We start from the raw sequence: 18803 nt of genomic DNA, 5'->3' as shown, positions 1-18803 counted from the left end.
CTGGCGGGTTTGAACACCACCGGGGCCTGCTAAACATCAATGACAGCTACAAAAAAAAAGAAAAAAAATAGCCGGGCGTTGTGTGGCGGGCGCCTGTAGTCCCAGCTACTTGGGAGACTGAGGCAAGAGAATCGCTTAAGCCCAAGAGTTTGAGGTTGCTATGAGCTGTGATGCCACAGCACTTTACCAAGAATGACATAGTGGATTATCTAAAAAAAAAAGACAACCCCTAGAGTGGGGGAGAATGTTGGGAAATCATATATCTAATAAAAATTGCATTCTTTATCAAATATATAAAAAACTCTACAATCAAAAATAAACAGGCTCAGCACCTGTAGCTCAAGTGGTTAAGGTGTGCCAGCCACATAGTTCTAATCCAGCCGGGGCCTGCCAAACAACAATGACAACTGTAAACAAAAAATAGCCAGGTGTCGTGGCGGGTGCCTGTAGTCCCAGCTACTTGGGAGGCTGAGGCAAGAGAATCACTTAAGCCCAGGAGTTGGAGGTTGCTGTGAGCTGTGACACCATGGCACTCTACCCAGGGCGACAGCTTGAGGCTCTGTCTCAAAAAAAAAGAAAGAAACAACCCATTTTTTAAAAATGAGGAAAGGACTTGAATAGACATTTCAAGCTGGTCACCAGGGCTCATGCCTATAATCCTAGCCCTTTGGGGGCCCAAGGCCCTGCCTCCCTCCCTTCCTCCTTACTTCTCTCCCTTCCTTACCTTCTTTCCCTTCCCTTCTCTCTCTTCCTTCCTTCTCTTCCTTTCTCTGTCCTTCCTTTCCTTTCCTTTCTTTTCTTTTTTCTTTTCTCTTTCTTGAAAGTGTGTCTCACTATGTCCCCGGGGTTAAGTGCCATAGAGTCCTAGCTCACAATAACCTCAAATTCTTTTTGCTCTGGTGTCATAGCTCACAGCAACCTCAAACTCTTGGGCTCAAGCAATTCTCTTGCCTCAGCCTCCCAAGTAGCTGGTGCCACCACAACGCCCAACTATTTTTAGAGACGAGGTCTTGCTCTTGCTCAGGCTGGTCTTGAACCTGTGAGCTCAGGCATTCCACCTGCCTTGGCCTCCCAGAGTGCTAGGATTATAGGTGTGAGCCACCTCGCCCGGCCTAACCTCAAATTCTTGGGCTCAAGTGATCCTCCTGCCTCAGCCTCCCGAGTAGCTGGGACTATAGGCAGCCATCACAATGCACAACTAGTTTTTCTATTTTTAGTGGAGATGGAGCCTTAACTCTTGTTCAGGCTGGTCTTGAATTCCTGAGCTTAGGCAATCCATCTGCCTCCCTAAGTGCTAGGATTATAGGTATGAGACACTGTACCTGGCCAAGCTTTATTTTGAATGAAGCTGCTGTGAACATTCATGTACAAGTCTGTTCCAGGTTGAAGAGCTGGCAGCTGGAGACACTGATTGACTTCTTCCCAGCTCTTCTGTGGCTGGCAGCTGACAGGGTGATTCTGAAAGTGTCTTTCAGAGTAGGCTCTGATTGGAAGATATGCTATGTTTCCCTCTGTGAAGAGTGGCTTGGTGGGAGAGTCTGCTGAGAGATAAGTTGAATTTTTATGACACCAAGACAGGCACAATGGACAGAATCAGATTTCCTCAGTAAAACCTGGGATTTTGACTTCAGAGGAATCAGATGTTACTCTTTTCTTTTCTTTTTTTTTTTTTTTGTAGAGACAGTCTCACTTTATGGCCCTCAGGTAGAGTGCCGTGGCGTCACACGGCTCACAGCAACCTCTAACTTTTGGGCTTACGCGATTCTCTTGCCTCAGCCTCCCAAGCAGCTGGGACTACAGGCGCCCGCCACAACGCCCAGCTATTTTTTGGTTGCAGTTTGGCCGGGGCCGGGTTTGAACCCGCTACCCTCGGTATATGGGGCCAGCGCCTTACCGACTGAGCCACAGGCGCCACCCAGATGTTACTCTTTTCATATGTGTCAGCTGTGGAGCTGTAGTGCATTTATGAAATAGAGACCAGTGTGACTGAGAATAGCTTGCCTGCTATTTATTTATTTATTTATTTAGACAGAGTCTCACTTTGTCTCTCTCGGTAGAGTGCTGTGGCGTCACAGCTCTCAGCAACCTCAAATTCTTGGGCTCAAGTTCATTCTTCTCTTCTTTTTTTTTTTTTTTTTTGATACAGAGTCTCACTTTGTCACCTTTGGTAGACTGTCGTGGCATCACAGCTTGCTCTAGCTCAGGCTGGTCTTGAACTTGTGACTTCAGGCAATCTGCCCTTCTTGGCTTCCCAAAGTGCTGGGATTACAGGCATGAGCCACTTGCCTGCCATTTAGTGGATTATGCTCCAACTCTTCTGCCCATCCCAAACTCCTCTGCTATTTGAAAGGTTAATAAACTGATTAAAAAACATATATTAGAGGAGGACAGAAAAAGAGGGAGAGATTTAGGATGACAGCCAATTCTCAGTAGCAGATGGGAAGGAAATCATCTTTAGCACCAAAAGGAAAGTAGATTTATTTTGGAATTCCTGTTACGTGATGAGGGCAGTATAAAGTTGTTTGCTTGTTTGTACTTTTGAATCCCCCCTTTCAGAGATAGGTCTGTGGCTGTGGGGAGGTGTCGTAGACCTGTCTATTCTGAGACTATATCCTGCTTTGGGGACCCCTCATTAGTGTTCTGTGGGATCAGCACCCCTTCTCTGGGGAGGGGTACAATTCCAGACCCTTAGAACTGAAGAGGCGTTTGGAATAAGCTCATTGAATTCTCATCTAAAAAAGAGAAAACCCATTTAAAGCCTATTTATAGGTCTTGGCTACCTGGCAAGTGTTACCTGATCCTTTGAATGCGTCAGGCAGCTTCATATTTCTCTGACTTTTAAGTAGGTTATGTAGCTGGCAGTCCCTCAAAATGATTAATAAGAATAACAAATTTGGGTTTTGTCAGTCTTCACAGGAGCTCAGAAACATTTTGCAAGTGTGATCTATTTCTGTTACTTACATCTCTGGTAGCCAGTTTCTAGAGTCTTGCCTCTAGGTGTTTGCTCTGCCCAGAGAACTCTGTTTCTTTACTTACTTCCTCTTTAAGCCAGATGTCTGCAGTTGGGTGGAGGTTTTATTTTTAAATTCTTTATGAAATCATAACTGTGTACATTAATGCATTGATGGGGTACAATGTGCTGATTTGATATACAATGTGGAATGCTTACATCTAACTGATTAACATAATTGTCTCCTTGCTTACTTATTTGTTGTGGCAAAAACATACATAGTTTATTCTTTTTTTTTTTTTTTTGTAGAGACAGAGTCTCACTTTATGGCCCTCGGTAGAGTGCTGTGGCATCACGCAGCTTACAGCAACCTCCAACTCCTGGGCTTAAGCGATTCTCTTGCCTCAGCCTCCCGAGTAGCTGGGACTACAGGCGCCCACCACAACGCCCAGCTATTTTTTTGTTGCAGTTTGGCCGGGACTGGAAATGTATCATTGCATTACACACAATAGGTACCTGGCTATTTTTTAGAGATGGGGTCTCGCTCTAGTTTAGGCTGATCTCAAACTTGTGAGCTTAGGTGATCCGCCCACTTTGGCCTCCCAAAGTACTGGGATTAAAGGCATGAGCCACTGCACCTGGTTCTTTTATAGAATTTTATTTATTTATTTTATTTTTATTTATTTTTGAGACAGAGTCTCAAGGTATCGCCCTGGGTAGAGTGTTGTGGCGTCACAGCTCACAGCAACCTCAAACTCTTGGGCTTAAGCAATTCTCTTGCCTCAGCCTCCCAAGTAGCTGGGACTGTAGGCGCCTGCCACGATGCCCGGCTATTTTTCTTGTTGGAGTTGTCATTGTTGTTTCAGCTGGCTGGGGCTGGGTTTGAACCCTCCAGCCGCAGTGCATGTGGCCAGTGCCTACCCACTGAGCTACGTGCGCCACCCTTATTAATTTATTTATCAAGTATTTATTAACCCCAGTCAAAATACTAGGTAGAATAGTTTTCTTTTAAGATTTGACAACATGATTTTAAAGTTCACATGGAAGAATAATAGGCTAGAATTCTAAAATTCTAAATTTGTTTTAAAAAATGATGGGGACTAACCTTACCTAAATGGTAAAGCATATTATAAGGTGATAATTATTAATAATAAATCATTGTGAAGTAGTATAGTATGGAGGTATTTCAAAGAACTAAAAGTAGATCTACCTTTTGATCTAGCGTTTCCACCTGGAGGCATTTACCAAAGGAAAAACATACTTTTTTTTTTTTTTTTTTTGGTAGAAACAGTCTTACTTTATCGCCCTCGGTAGAGTGGGCGTCACACAGCTCACAGCAGCCTCCAACTTCTCCTGGGCTTAGGCGATTCTCTTGCCTCAGCCTCTTGAGTAGCTGGGACTACAGGCACCTGCCACAATGCCTGGCTATTTTTTCTTACAGTTTGGCCGGGGCCGGGTTTGAACCCACCACCCTTGGTATATGGGGCCGGTGCCCTACTCACTGAGCCACAGGCGCTGCCTGAGGAAAAAGATACTTTATCAAAAAGACACTTGTATTCAAGTATTTACAGCGGCACAATTCACAGTCGCAAAGATTTGCAAACAGCCCAAGTGCCCATCAGTACATGAATAGATTAATAAACTATAATATATGTATACTGTGGAATATTCCTCAGGTATAAAAAAAAAGGTGATCTAGTCTTGCAACAACCCAGGTAGAAATGGAAACCATTCTTCTCAGTGAAGTATAGCAAGAATGGAAAAACAAATACCATATGTGCTCAATACTAAATTCAAACTAGTGGATGAACACTTGTGTGCACATATGGAAGTAAAACTCAACAGAAATCAAGTAGGTGGGAGTAGGGATGAGGGGTAGAGTAAATTCACACCTAACTGGTGCACATATATTCTGTGTGAATGACTAAAAGGTACAAATAGGCTTGGCACCCATAGTACAGTGGTTACAGTGTCAGCTACATACACTGAGGATGTTGGGTATGAACCCAGCCTGGGCCAGCTAAAACAACAGTGACAACTGTAACAAAAAATAGCTGGGCATTGTGGCGGGTGCCTGTATTCCCAGCTAGTTGGGAGGCTGAGGCAAGAGAATTGCTTGAGCCCAAGAGTTGGAGGTTGCTGTGAGCAGTGATGCCACGGCACTCTACCAAGGGCGACATAGTAAGACTCTATCTCAAAAAAAAAAAAAAAAAAAAAGGTACAAATGCAAATTACGCAACCAAAATGTATGTGTGTGCTCTGAAATATAAATCAATCAATCAATCATTGCGACACTAGCACAGGATTAGATGTGAGTTAATGACACAAGGCCCCAGAGTAGACACTAGTGTATGTTATGATTTAATATATGTTAATGGAAGTATCATAAATTAGTGGGGGAAGATGAGACAGATAACTAGTCAGAATTTATTTTGGTGAGTTGTGTGAAGTACTAAATAAATCCCCCCCCAGCAATGAATCAGTTATATAAAAAGCGTAGTCATTAAAAACATAGGCACAGGTGGTGCCTGTGGCTCAGTGAATAGGACGCTGGCCCCATAACCAAAGGTGGCAAGTTCAAACCTTCAAACCCGACCCCAGCCAAACTGCAATTAATAATAAAAAAAAAAAGGTGGCACCCGTGGCTTAGTGGGTAGGGCACCGGCCCCATATACCAAGGGTGGTGGGTTCAAACCCAGCCCCGGCCAAACTGTAAGAAAAAATAGCCGGGCATTATGGCAGGCACCTGTAGTCCCAGCTACTCAGGAGGCTGAGGCAAGAGAATCGCCTAAGCCCAGGAGTTGGAGGTTGCTGTGAGCTGTGATGCCATGGCACTCCACCGAGGGTGACAAAGTAAAACTTTGTCTTTAAAAAAAAAAAAAAGTAGGCACAAAACACCAAAAGAAATAGTGATTTAGAGGCGTATATATGGCAAGGTGGTATATGAAGAAAGCGGAACTTTAACAGGGGAAAGATGGATTATTTAGTAAATCCTACCTAAAGCAAGATCCCTGTGTCATCCCTATATTGTTTATTTAACCAAAATAAATTCTAGGTGGAGCCAAGAGTTGAATATAAAAAATGAAGATGTGAAAGTACTAGAAAGGAACATAGATAAGTGTTTTCACAGTCTTGGGGTGGGAAAAGCCTTTTAAATATGACATGAAAAGAAGGGACTTTTAAATTTTGACTACATTATTGAAAATTTTAATATGTGTGGCTTCTCTGTGTGGCTTAGCCACTTGGTCAGGGTGGCAGTTGCCCTATTATTGAGGTGTGAGCTATGATGAATACAATAAAAGGTGGGCAGGGCAACAAAACCCCACCATATATTAAAAAGTTAAGTAGAGCAAGAAACAAAACTAAGCACACCAATAAATAGTCAAGACAAAGATCAGCTGTCAGGACTGGCATAGTAACACCATCATATGTGTTAGAGACATTTCCACCAAAGGGCTTATAAACCAACAAGGAAAAGAAACAAAATGAGCAAAAGATGTGCAGACATTTAACATAAAAAATCCAGTAGCTAATAAACATAAAAAGGTGCTGGCAAATGGAAATCAAAATATCAGTGACCTAAATTTTTGCTTTTCAGATTAGCAAACAGTAATTATTAACACAGGTAATGGCTTGAGGAAATAGGCCCTATTCACTACTTTTGGGACTGTAAATTGGTATAAATTTTGAAAGATTCCTTGATTACCACAAAATTATAACTGTACCCATATTTTCTGATTCAGCTTTTCTATATCTAGGAATTATTCTTACAGAAACAGTCATGCACTTGCACAAAGATGTAAGTGCCAGAATGTTTATCATAGCATTTTTAATAATAGGGAATATTTAAAATAACATATGACTGCCGGTATAAACATACATTTGTGGGGAAATGGTCAAGTAGATAATGACAATATACATGTACAGTGGAATATTCTGTAGCCAGGAAAAATAGTATGAAACACTGTATTTATTGGCATATATGTAAAAAATGGGTTATAAAACAAAAATATGGCAGACATTTTTTTTTTTTTTTTTTTGTAGAGACAGAGTCTCACTTTATGGCCCTCGGTAGAGTGCCGTGGCCTCACACAGCTCACAGCAACCTCCAACTCCTGGGCTTAAGCGATTCTCTTGCCTCAGCCTCCCGAGTAGCTGGGACTACAGGCGCCCGCCACAGCGCCCGGCTATTTTTTGGTTGCAGTTTGGCCGGGGCCGGGTTTGAACCCGCCACCCTCGGTATATGGGGCCGGCGCCCTACCGACTGAGCCACAGGCGCCGCCCTGGCAGACATTTTTTATGTGAGTCATACAGCATATGCATGTGGCCCAGCCACTTCATTCCAGGCTGAGCAACAGAGCAAGACCTTATCTCTAAAAAGTATAAAAAAAAACTCCAAACCAAAACTGTGATCCCACACTTTAAACATTTTTTTTTTTTTTTTGAGATAGTTTCACTCTGTCACCCTGGGTAGAGTGCTGTCATCATAGCTTACAGCAATCTCAAATTCAAATAATCCTTCTGCCTCAGCTTCCCAAGTAGCTGGGACTACAGGCCCCTACCATGATGCCCAGCTAATTTTTTCTGTTTTTAGTAGGGATGGAATCTCGTTCTTATTCAGGCTGGTCTCCAACTGGTGAGCTCAAGCAATCTACCTGCCTCGCCTTTCAGAGCACTAGGATTACAGGCATGAGTCACTGTGCCCAGCCTATGAGCCTGTGTATTTAAACTGTTTATTCATATATTTGTATCTTTATCTGTATACATACATAATCAGAAAAATGCATTGTTGGAGGACCTTAAGGGCCATCTGCAGAGTTAAAACGGTCCATGCGACTGCCTTTACTTCTAACACCAGTTGCAAATTGGGAGGTTCCCAGAACCATCCTCAGATTCAGTAATTCACCAGAGGGATTAACAGAAGTCACTGAAAACGGTTATCTTCATGGTTATAGGATATTACAGGGAAAGGATTCAAATTAAAGTCAGCCAAGACCAGAGTTTTTACTGGGGCTCCATCCATGCTGCCGGTGTGGCTGACCTTTAGTCTCTAGTCACTCCCAGAGGTCTGGTTAGACCTTTAGTTAGCAGTTCATACAGAGGTTGGTTGGAACTGATACTCCACTTTGCATGTAAACCTTAGTGTCAGACTGTGATGTGGCAAAAGCCACCAGGCAAACACACTCCCATCAGGCAGGACATTCCAGGGACCTAGAGTTGTCCTCCGGTTGCCAAGGGTAAAGGCCTGACCTCTCCTTGGATAAGCTGTGTTGTTTACTACACTATATATATATTTTTTGAGACAAAGTCTCACCTGGTCACCCTCAGTAGAGTTCTGTGGCGTCTTAGCTCACAGCAACCTCAAACTCTAGGGCACAAGCAATCCTCTTGCATCAGCCTTCCGAGTAGCTGGGACTGCAAGTGCCCCCCACAATGCCTGGCTTTTTTTTTTTTTTTAGACTAGGAGAGTCTTGCTCCAGCTCAGGCTGGTGTTGAACTCCTGAGCTCAGGCGATCCACCAGTCTTGCCTCCCGAGTGCTGGGATTACAGGTGTGAGCCACTGCCCCTGGCCCTTTATTACACAATACTATCACCAAAATTTTTTTTTTTTTTGTAGAGACAGAGTCTCACTTTATGGCCCTCGGTAGAGTGCCGTGGCCTCACACAGCTCACAGCAACCTCCAACTCCTGGGCTTAAGCGATTCTCTTGCCTCAGCCTCCCGAGTAGCTGGGACTACAGGCGCCCGCCACAACGCCCGGCTATTTTCGTTGTTGTTGCAGTTTGGCCGTGGCTGGGTTTGAACCCGCCACCCTCGGCATATGGGGCCGGCGCCCTACCCGTATCACCAAAATTTTACAACAGTTATTTCTAGGTGGTAAAATTGCAGGTGACTGTGCCTTTATTCTTTGTACTGTTCCTTATTGTTTTTAATTTTTTTCACTGTAGATACTTTGTTTTTGTTTTGGGTTTTTTTTTTTTTTTTTGTAGAGACAGAGTCTCACTGTACCGTCCTCAGGTAGAGTGCCATGGCGTCACACGGCTCACAGCAACCTCTAACTCTTGGGCTTACGCGATTCTCTTGCCTCAGCCTCCCGAGCAGCTGGGACTACAGGCGCCCGCCACAACGCCCGGCTATTTTTTTGTTGCAGTTTGGCCGGGGCTGGGTTTGAACCTGCCACCCTCGGCATATGGGGCTGGCGCCCTACTCACTGAGCCACAGGCGCTGCCCTGTTTTGGGGTTTTTTTTTTTGCAGTTTTTTCTTTTGGCTGGGCCAGGTTTGAACCTACCACCTCCAGTATATGGGACTGGCACCCTATTCCTTGAGCCACAGGCACCGCCCTAGGTACTTTGTTTTTGAGTCTCACTCTATTGCCTAGGTTAGAGTGCTAGGTCAGCCTGGCTCACAGTAAACTCAAACCCTTGCGCTCAAGTTATCCTCCTGGCTTAGCCTCCTAAGCAGCTGGGACTACAGGCACCTGCCACTACACCTGGCTAATTTTTCTATTTTGGGTAGTGACAGGGCCTCACTTTCGCTATTGCTCAGGCTGGTCTCAAATTCCTGAGCTCAAGTGATCCTCCTGCCTCAGCCTTCCAGAGTGTTGGGATTACAGGTGTGAACCACTGCACCTAGTCAGTAGGTATGTAGTTTTTAAAGAAATGCGTAAGACTGGGTGGCGCCTGTGGCTCAGTGAGTAGGGCGCCGGCCCCATATGCCGAGGGTGGCGGGTTTAAACCCGGCCCCAGCCAAACTGCAACAAAAAAATAGCCGGGCGTTGTGGCGGGCGCCTGTAGTCCCAGCTGCTCGGGAGGCTGAGGCAAGAGAATCGTGTAAGCCCAAGAGTTAGAGGTTGCTGTGAGCAGTGTGACGCCACAGCACTCTACCCAAGGGCGGTACAGTGAGACTCTGTCTCTACAAAAAAAAAAGAAAGAAAGAAATGCGTAAGACTAAAAAAGCTAAAAAGGAGATAAAAATGAAACCTAAATCTCTGAATGGGGCAAGTGGGCAGGTAGGGAAGCGATATAAGAAATATGAAGACTACAATATATAACTTATAATCAAAGACACACAATAAAAACAAGCAAGAAGGTCGGGCGCAGTGGTTCACGCCTGTAATCCTAGTACTCTGGGAGGCCGAGGCGGGTGGATTGCAGGAGCTCAGGAGTTCAAGACCAGCCTGAGCAAGAGCGGGACCCCATTTCTAAAAATAGCTAGGCGTGTGGTGGGCGCCTGTAGTCCCAGCTACTTGGGAGGCTGAAACAAGAGAATCGCCCGAGTCTGAGTTTGAGGTTGCTGTGAGCTATGATGCATGGCAGTCTAGCAAGGGCGGTAAAGTGAGACTCTTGTCTTAAAAAAAAAAAAAAAAAAGCAAGCAAAAGACTCTCAGAAACCTAGGGGAGAGTCAGGTGTAGGGGTACACCGCCTGGACAGCATAGCAAAATCCTTTCTCTATTTAAAAAATTATGCTACAGAGACATTGGCAGGAACATCAAAGTAACACATTAGTATTACTGGTATTTTAGTGTTACAAATATAAAATGGCAAGGAAAAAAGCAACATTTCAATGGGTGGTAAACATTGAATAAGACTTGTAGTCTAATACAGTAATGTCCCAAAGCTGGTTTACTGGTTGTGATATTGTACCACAGCTGTATAACGTGCCTCTGCTGGGAAAACTGGGTGAAGGGTACACGGGACTCTTCATTGCATTTTTTTTTTTTTTTTACTTCCTCTGAGTTTATAATTATTTTAAAATAAAAAGGGTTTTCTTAAAGACAAAGGGCATGGACAGATACCTCAGAAAATAAAAGAGACACAGAGCTAATGCTCAGATTTTTAAAAATTATTAAATTTCATTAACAAGTGATGCAAATTAAAGTGAAACATCACCTCTTTCCTAAAGTTATATATTGTAGTTTAGTTATATATTGTAGTCTTCATATTTCTTATATTGCTTCCCTACCTGCCCACTTGCCCCATTCAGAGATTTAGGTTTCACTTTTATCTGGTTCAATCTTCAGCCCAGAGGAGTCTGGATCACCCTGGGTTCTGATCAGAGGTACTGATCAGTTTACTCTCCTGGCAAGTACACCTAGAATAAGGCTTTAAACGTGTGCCCTGCCTCTGGGCCCCAGCTCCTGCCTGAAAGTTTAGTTATGGCTCGAATCTGCCAGCCAGTTCCAGGCTTTAAACTCAAAGGGTATGCCCAAGAATCACCTTAAATGTGGGAATGTGCTTGGAAAGACCAGGCTTCCTCTGTGCTGGGCCCAGGCTCCCATACCTGCTGTGACCTTTCTAGCCCTTCTGCACAGTGGATGTTGTTACTATTTTGCAGAAGGTAGGCTCAAGCAGCTAATGAGGCTTGTCCAGAAATTACTTTCATTGGCTTACAAGTGGTACAAGCATGGTGGTGTGTCTGTTCCTAAGTGGAAAGCAAGGCCTCATGCCCCTGGAGGTCATGGCCAGGTCAAGGAGAAGTCACCATCATAACAAGGCACATTTTGCCTGTGTCCACTTCCTCATGTTGCCCTTGTTTTTTGGTGGTCACAGAAATAGTTACTTCCTGCTTTTTTACACAAAAAAGGCAAACATAAATCCTAATAAGCAAACATGCAGGTGAGCAGATATGCATCCATGTGCTTGACTGTGCTCTCTCCCCTTATTGGTAGGATAGACCTGAAATGAGGACCTTAGGAGCCCATGTTTCTGCTTCCTACCGTAGCCCTCGGAGCCTGCTTCTCCAACAGAACTTTCTTTGAATGTAAGAAGAAATAAAGATGCTAAGGAGCCACAAGGAGGATGATTCTAGGTGCAAGAGTGATGCTCACACCTGGGCATGGGAGCAGGGCCTGAAAAACTTCCAGACTTCCTGAGCAGGAGGCTCTCTCTGCATGGGGCCGGGGTCCTATGATGGAGGGGCCCAGGCATGCTCTTCCCTTCTCCTGCCATGCCACTGAGGCTACACGCTATGTCCCAGCCTCTTAATGAACCTTTGTTTGTTTGCAGCCTGATAGCTTTGGCTCCAGGCAACCTCTGGGGCTAGGCCGAGCTTACGGGAAAAGCCAGTAGAAGAAATGGAGTCTGGGAGGAGGGAGAGACTGAGCATTAGTCCTCCATTCACTCATTAAAATCACTTGGTAACCATTATCCCTCACATTTTGGATCTGGTGCACAATATTGGCTCATTCCCAAGTGTATATCTGTTTTGTGATTAATTGCCTTCCCAAATTAACTGGAAGGAAGCCTATAAGGTCTTGGATGTTGACTCTCTTTTTCTTGTTGATTTTGAAAAAATACTACAGTAATACCCCCTTGGCCACAGGATATTTGTTACAAGATCCCCAGTGGATGCCTGAAACTGTGGATAGCACTGAACCCTGTATATACTGTTTTTCCCCACATACATACATACTTATGATAAAGTTTAATTAATGAATTAGGCACAGTAAGAGATTAACAACAATAACATAATAAAATAGAACAATTACAAAATACTATTCACGGTTTCATGGGTAGAAGATTAATTCTTATCCTAGTAGCAAACTCAGCATCCCTTTTCTTCCCTTATTAAAATGAGAACTTTCTTTTCTCTTTCAGGAAGCACTTTACAAAGCTTCTCTCTGGCATATCTGAATTGCCAGCATTACTACTATTGCACTTTGGGGTCATAATTAAGTAAAATAAGGGTGACTTAAACACAAGCACTGATACTACAACCGTCAATCTGATAACCTAGAAGGCTGTCCCGGACAGGTGGTACATACAGCACAGATCCACCGTACAATGGTATGAGTCACATCCAGGGCAGGATAGGGCAGGACAGTGTGGAATTTTATCATGCTACTCAGAACAGTGCACAATTTAAAACTTATGGATTATTTACTTCTGGTATTTCACATTGACTATTTTTGGACCATAGCTGATTGCAGGTAGCTGAAAAACATGGAAGGTGAAGCCATGGATCAGGGTAACTGCTATACATTCCTGTGTTGTATTTAAATAATACAAAACTGTGGACAGTGAAGACCCCTTTGCACCCAACCCCTTAATTCTTCTCCAGCTCATTTCTGCAAAGGGAAATCACTGTATCACTGTTGACTGTTTCTTATGTATCCATCCTGAGATTGGCTAGCTGTCTTTCATCTTCCCTCCTCCCTTCCTGTGTGTGTACGTATATCTCCCTATTAAAGATACAAATGGTAGCCATACTGGATATCTAGCTATTTTGCAAATGATAGCCATAATGGATATCATGATTTGTGTGTTGTTTTTTTCTTTTTTCTTAACAGTGCATCTTGTAGATCTTGGCTATTAGCACATATAAATGTGTTGTTTTTTAAATTACCCCATAGTGTCTCACTGTGTGGATATACCACAGTTTAACTGATCCTCCTAAACCATCTGAGTTGTTTCCAAGTATTTTGCTGCTACAAAGAGAGCTGCAGTTTAATGTCCTTTTATTTATGTCTCGGTACTTGTGTGCAAGTGGGTCGGTGGAATCAATTCCTAGAAGTAGAATTGTGAGTCAAAGGGATCTGCACCTAAAATGTTGATAGACAATTGTCAGCTTGCCCTCCAAGAAGGCTCAGAATGGCTTTTGCCTGTCATTTTGCCCCAGTGCCAGCTCAATGATGAGCGGTCCCCTGAAGTGATTAGGAAATAAAACAAAAGGAGTCAGTTCATTGTTCACAGTAGCCACGGGTGATATAACCCATGAATCCATCAGCAGATGAATGGATAAGCAGAATGTGATACAATGGAATATGTATTAATTCAGCCTTAAAAAGGAATGAAGTTCTGAAACTGTTACAGCATGGCTGAGCCTTGAAATATTATGCTAAGGAAGGGAAGTCAGACACAAATAGCACATATCATGTGAAATGTCCAGAAGAGACAAATCTATAGATACAGAAAGCAGATCGGTGGTTGCCAGGGTCTGGGGTGAGGAGGAAATGGCAAATGACTGCTAAAGGCAGAGTTTCCTTTTGGGGTAATAAGAAAGTTCTGGAACTAGGTAGTGGTGATGATTGTACAACATTGTCAGTGTACTTAATAGTACTGAATCATCTACTTTAAAATGGTTATAATGGGGCTGGGCAGTGGCTCATGCCTGCAATCCAGCACTTTGGAAGTCTGAGGTGGGAGGATGACTTGAGGCCAGGCGTTTGAGACAACCCTGGGCAACATAGCAAAAGGTAAAGAAGTTAGCTGGATGTTGTGATCCTGCCTATTGTCCGAACTACTTGAGAGGCTGAGAATCCCTTGAGCTAGGGAGTTTGAGGTTACAGTGAGCTATGATTGCACCACTGTACTCTAGCCTGGGTGACAGAGCAAGACTCTGTCTCTAAAAAAAAAGGATAAATTTTATGTTATATGTATTTTATATGTATATATATTTTACCACAATTTTTTTTAAGTCAGAAAATGGTGGCCAAAATATTATCTTTATTGTTGATCAAGCGAAGGATGTGGCTTGTAAGTGAAGCTCAGATTGACTTTCTACCCCAACCCCTCTCTCCAGGAGCAGAGCAGGAGGCCTGTGGGCAGCTTGCTCCCAGGAAGGGAGGAGGAAAGAGCCTGCCTACCCCTGCCTAGGTCTCCTTCAACACTGGTGACATACGCTGGTCTACCTGTCTGCAAGGGAGTAAGGAGGCCAAGGATGTTTGGCTGATGGATGTCCCTCTAGGAAGCAGCAGGAATGGCAAAGGAGCATGGCCCCATACCAAACAAATATAGTTGAATGGACTCTACCAGGTGTGTGAGACAGAGACCTTCTACCTGCTTTCTTTCAGAAAGAATGGTCTGAGCAGCTAACCCCACCTGGGACCCAGAGAATCCAGATCCCTGACCTGGTCCTGCCCTGCTGTACTTCTCTTCCCGCCCTGTTCTTATTCCAGCTTGGTTTGTGTGAAGTTTGCAATTTAATTTCCTTCCAATCCAAAGAGGTCTCTTGCCAGACCTCTGAAGAATTCATAGTTTGCTAGTTTAATCCAAGAATTTTTTTTTTTTTGAGACAGAGCCTCAAGCTGTCACCCTGGGTAGAGTGCAATGGCATCACAGCTCACAGCAACCTCCAACTCCTGGGCTCAAGCGGTTCTCCTGCCTCCGCCTCCCAAGTAGCTGGGACTACAGGTGCCTGCCACAATGCCCGGCTATTTCTTGGTTGCAGCTGTAGTTGTTTGGCGGGCCTGGGCTGGATTCGAACCCGCCAGCTCAGGTGTATGTGGCTGGTGCCTTAGTTGCTTGAGCCACAGGCGCTGAGCCAAATCCAAGAATTTTTGAGAGAGACCTTTGTTCTACTGAGAATTTCCTGTTTTATGTCAAAAACCTGCCTTCTAGGAAGGGCAGCTATGGCAGGGTGATGTAAAGATTGTTCTTCATGGAAGTTTAATAACTTTTTAATTTTTGAGATAGAGTCTCTCTGTCACCCTGGGTAGACTGCCAGGTGTCATCAGAGCTCACAGTAACCTCAAACTCCTGGTTTCAAGCAATCCTCCAGCCTTAGCCACCCGAGTAGCTAGGAGGCTGCCACAATGCCCAGCCAGTTTTTCTATTTTTAGCAGAGACAGGGTCTCCCTCTTGCTCAGGCTGGTCTCAAATTGCTGAGCTCAGACGATCCACCTGCCTCTGCCTCCCAGTATGCTAGGATTATAGGTGTGAGCCACTGCTCCTGGCCCATTTAATAACTCTTTATTTAAAAGCACCTCCTGTGTGCCAAGTACTCAGAGGTGAGTCAGCCCCAGACCTTGGCTTTCCCACAGAGTGGGAAGAGAGAGTTAAGTGGACAAGTGAGTAGAGTTGGGGAACATTGTTCTGATGGGGAGGCCCTAGAGCGCCATGGGTGGGTGACCACCGCAGGGAAGCTGAGGCTATTGTGGGGGAGCCAGTGACTCCAGAGAAATGTTCATCGTGTTCTGGTTGTGCTTTAAAGAGAGTATAGCACAGTCCTGAGTCAGACTAAGAAGCATCCCAATCAGCAGCCTCTAGAAGGCAAGTTCAGCCGGGCAGGGCTGAGGGAGTTGGAGTCTGACCTGCCTTGCTTTCTAGGCTGCTGCCCTCCTCTTCTGCAGGTTCCCTCGTGGGACTTTTTGTTTTATTTATTTAATTATTTTGAGACAGTGTCACACTGTGTTGCCCTTGGTGGAGTGCCGTGGCTCACAGCAACATCCAACTCCTGGGCTTAAGTGATTCTCTTGCCTCTACCTCCTGAGTAGCTGGGACTGCAGGCGCCCGCCACAGGCCTGGCTATTTTTGTTGTTGTTGTTGTCATTGTTGTTTAGCAGGCCTGGGCAGGGTTTGAACCAGCCAGCCCCAGTGTATGTGGCCAGTGCCCTAAATACTAAGCTATAGGCACCGAGCCCAGGGGTCTTTTTAGAGCAGCTTTTCCTATTAGTATATTTTGTGGGAAATTAGACGTTAGTCCCTGTGGATGTCTACATAGGAAATGTCTTCTCTTCCTCTCCGGAAGATTAGCAACTTGAAGGCTCTGAGGAGCCCCTCAGGAAAGAAATTTACAGAAACCTACCTCAGCGTTTCCTGACACAGTTTGTCTAGGTACATCTTTCCTCTTTATAACACCTTCACGTCATAGAGCTATACAAGTTGCTTCTTTGGGTGTTGGCTTGAAACTGCCTTGATAGGCGTGGGGGTCAGGGGTGGTGGGTAGTTCTTCCTCCATGGGGTTGTTTAGCTTTTGGTTTTGGTTTGAACTCACTTTATTGTGTTTGTTGAGCGCCATCTATTGGCTCTTGAGATATTACAGAATTCTGGGTTAATGGCTCGATGCCAGTTAGTTCTTTATATCTGGGTATTCAGCTGAAGTCTGACTGTATTTGATATAAACATCATGGAAAAGGGGGACATTTCACCAATCGGGGAGGCTGAATATGGAAACCCTTAAACTGAAGCCTGTCATATTTGGTGTCTAGCCTATAAGGTTTAATTGCTCTGTGTCTTCCTGCTCCCTTCATTGTGCTTAATCGAAGTGGCTGATATGATGTGGCTTCTCTGGGAAGATGCTCTGTGCTCACACTGACATGCTCTTTCTTAAATAACACAGCAAAAGTAAGGTTGGGTTTATCTTTAAGCCCATTGGTTATTTCTAAACACAGTGAAAATAGCCCCAGGATTCTGAGTTTTAGTATGAGGAAGATGTATCAATTATAAGTAAAGTTTTAGTTTTATTTCCTAGGGCCACCTGCTTGGCTGGCATCAAGTGGCTGGGTGATCTTGCAGAAAAGGGGAAAGAGGGCTGGCTTTGTCCACAGGTATGACCATTATCCTCTGGGACACTGTCTGCCGTCTGACCTTGTTCAGCACCAATTCCAGAATCTGACCACACCAGGGTTTTTTGCTGCCTCAATGAGGACAAGTTCCTACTCATTGGGCCACCACAGGCCAAGCAGTAGGAACAGCATGGGCCTTACCTCCCCTCCTCAGCTGAGCTAGCTTTCCTGGCCTCTGGGTGTAGGCCTCTCCTGACTGCCTGGCTGGCTTGGTTATGGCGCCTTATGTCCACAGCCCTCTCCCACCTGATGCTTGGCATGTAGGCATGATGTGTGCCTCAGCCGTTGGCCTGCTCCATGGGGGACCTTATCTCAGCTCTTGGCTCTTGACAGCACAGAGCAGATGCTTAGTACTTATCGACTGAGTAAATGAGAAACCCCCACACCCTTGATTCTGCAGCTACATGGGATGTCAAAGGGTGAGTGGACTGACCTTGGCCTACATCTGTTCACTGTATTGAGAAGAGCACATAGTATCTCCTTTTTTTACCTGTGGATGAGCAGGAGCCAAATGGCAGTGTGGAAATGTCAAGGAAAGGACTTCTCAAGTCAGGAGACAGTGTTAAAAATCATACCTTTCAGTATGTAATCAAGGTAGTTACTAAATGCTTTAGGGTTTACCAGTTGTGTGTGTATGTGTGTATTTACTGTGCACACATACCCGCTTTCATTTAATCCCTATTAAAGCACAGGAGGAGGGGCATTATTCTGCCTTTTGAGGTTATGCAGTAATGCGGAAACAGCTCTGAGACACCGCAGCCCTGGCTTTTATATGTAGGTGAGGCTGACCAGTTACTGTAGAGGTAGGTTAGATGTGCCTTTCGATTGGGGAGAGAAGGAAGGAGGAATGTGTATGACTCCTGGATGTACCTCGTATGCCCAAAGGATGTGCTGTGACATTTTATCTGGAGGTCATAGCCTTCTGGTCCTTATTATCCAAAGTCTGGCTCCTTGCTGGTTTTGGTGGAGATAGGTGTGAGGTTTTAGCTAGGGGGTTTTGCTTTACAGAACAACTTTTCAGGTTCACTTAATGTTTATTGCTTGGCGCTTTCTTTAAAGACTTCAGCTGTCATTGGCATGTCCCTGGAGTAGGACTGGACAAGGAGCCAGGGCTGTGGCCTACAGTTAGGTACAACCTCCAAACGCCCTTTGATAATGGACCAAAAATAGTGCTTTGCCCTTCTTGAGCCATCTGCAAAAGAAATACCTTATGCCAGCTACTCAGAGATGGCTCTTGGCATAGTACTTGGAAAACTGAACTGCTCAGGACAGTTGTGCTACCCGGGAGCTTTCACCTGTTATCAGCTCGGTTTGCAAGTGCTCTTAACTTATTCAATGAAGAATTGTCAGATGAGCCTGTACTATGTGCCCAAATACCTGTAGGGACTTCCCAAGAGAAGCTACAGTCTCATATGGGGTAGGTGAATGTGTGTGGACATTGTTGTGTCGAGTGTGCATATGTATGAGTGCTGTCCAGAGTTGGAATCAGCTACAGCCTGGGAAAGGCCAGCGCTGGCTCAGATGGGATGGTATGGGAGCAGCACATGGAAGGATGAGCTGGTGGCCTA

At 44.6% G+C, this 18803-nt stretch overlaps 1 protein-coding gene across 2 annotated transcripts in view; it reads left to right on the top strand.

Annotated features, from left to right (window-relative positions):
* MLXIP (MLX interacting protein) overlaps window positions 1-18803 on the top strand; it is a 63415-nt gene that overhangs the window by 28425 nt on the left and 16187 nt on the right. The window lies entirely within an intron of this gene.

This window comes from Nycticebus coucang, chromosome 4 (assembly GCF_027406575.1).
Source record: "Nycticebus coucang isolate mNycCou1 chromosome 4, mNycCou1.pri, whole genome shotgun sequence".
NCBI lineage: Eukaryota > Metazoa > Chordata > Mammalia > Primates > Lorisidae > Nycticebus > Nycticebus coucang.
Note: the sequence above shows the minus strand (reverse complement) of the source record. Positions and strands in the feature narration are given on the sequence as shown.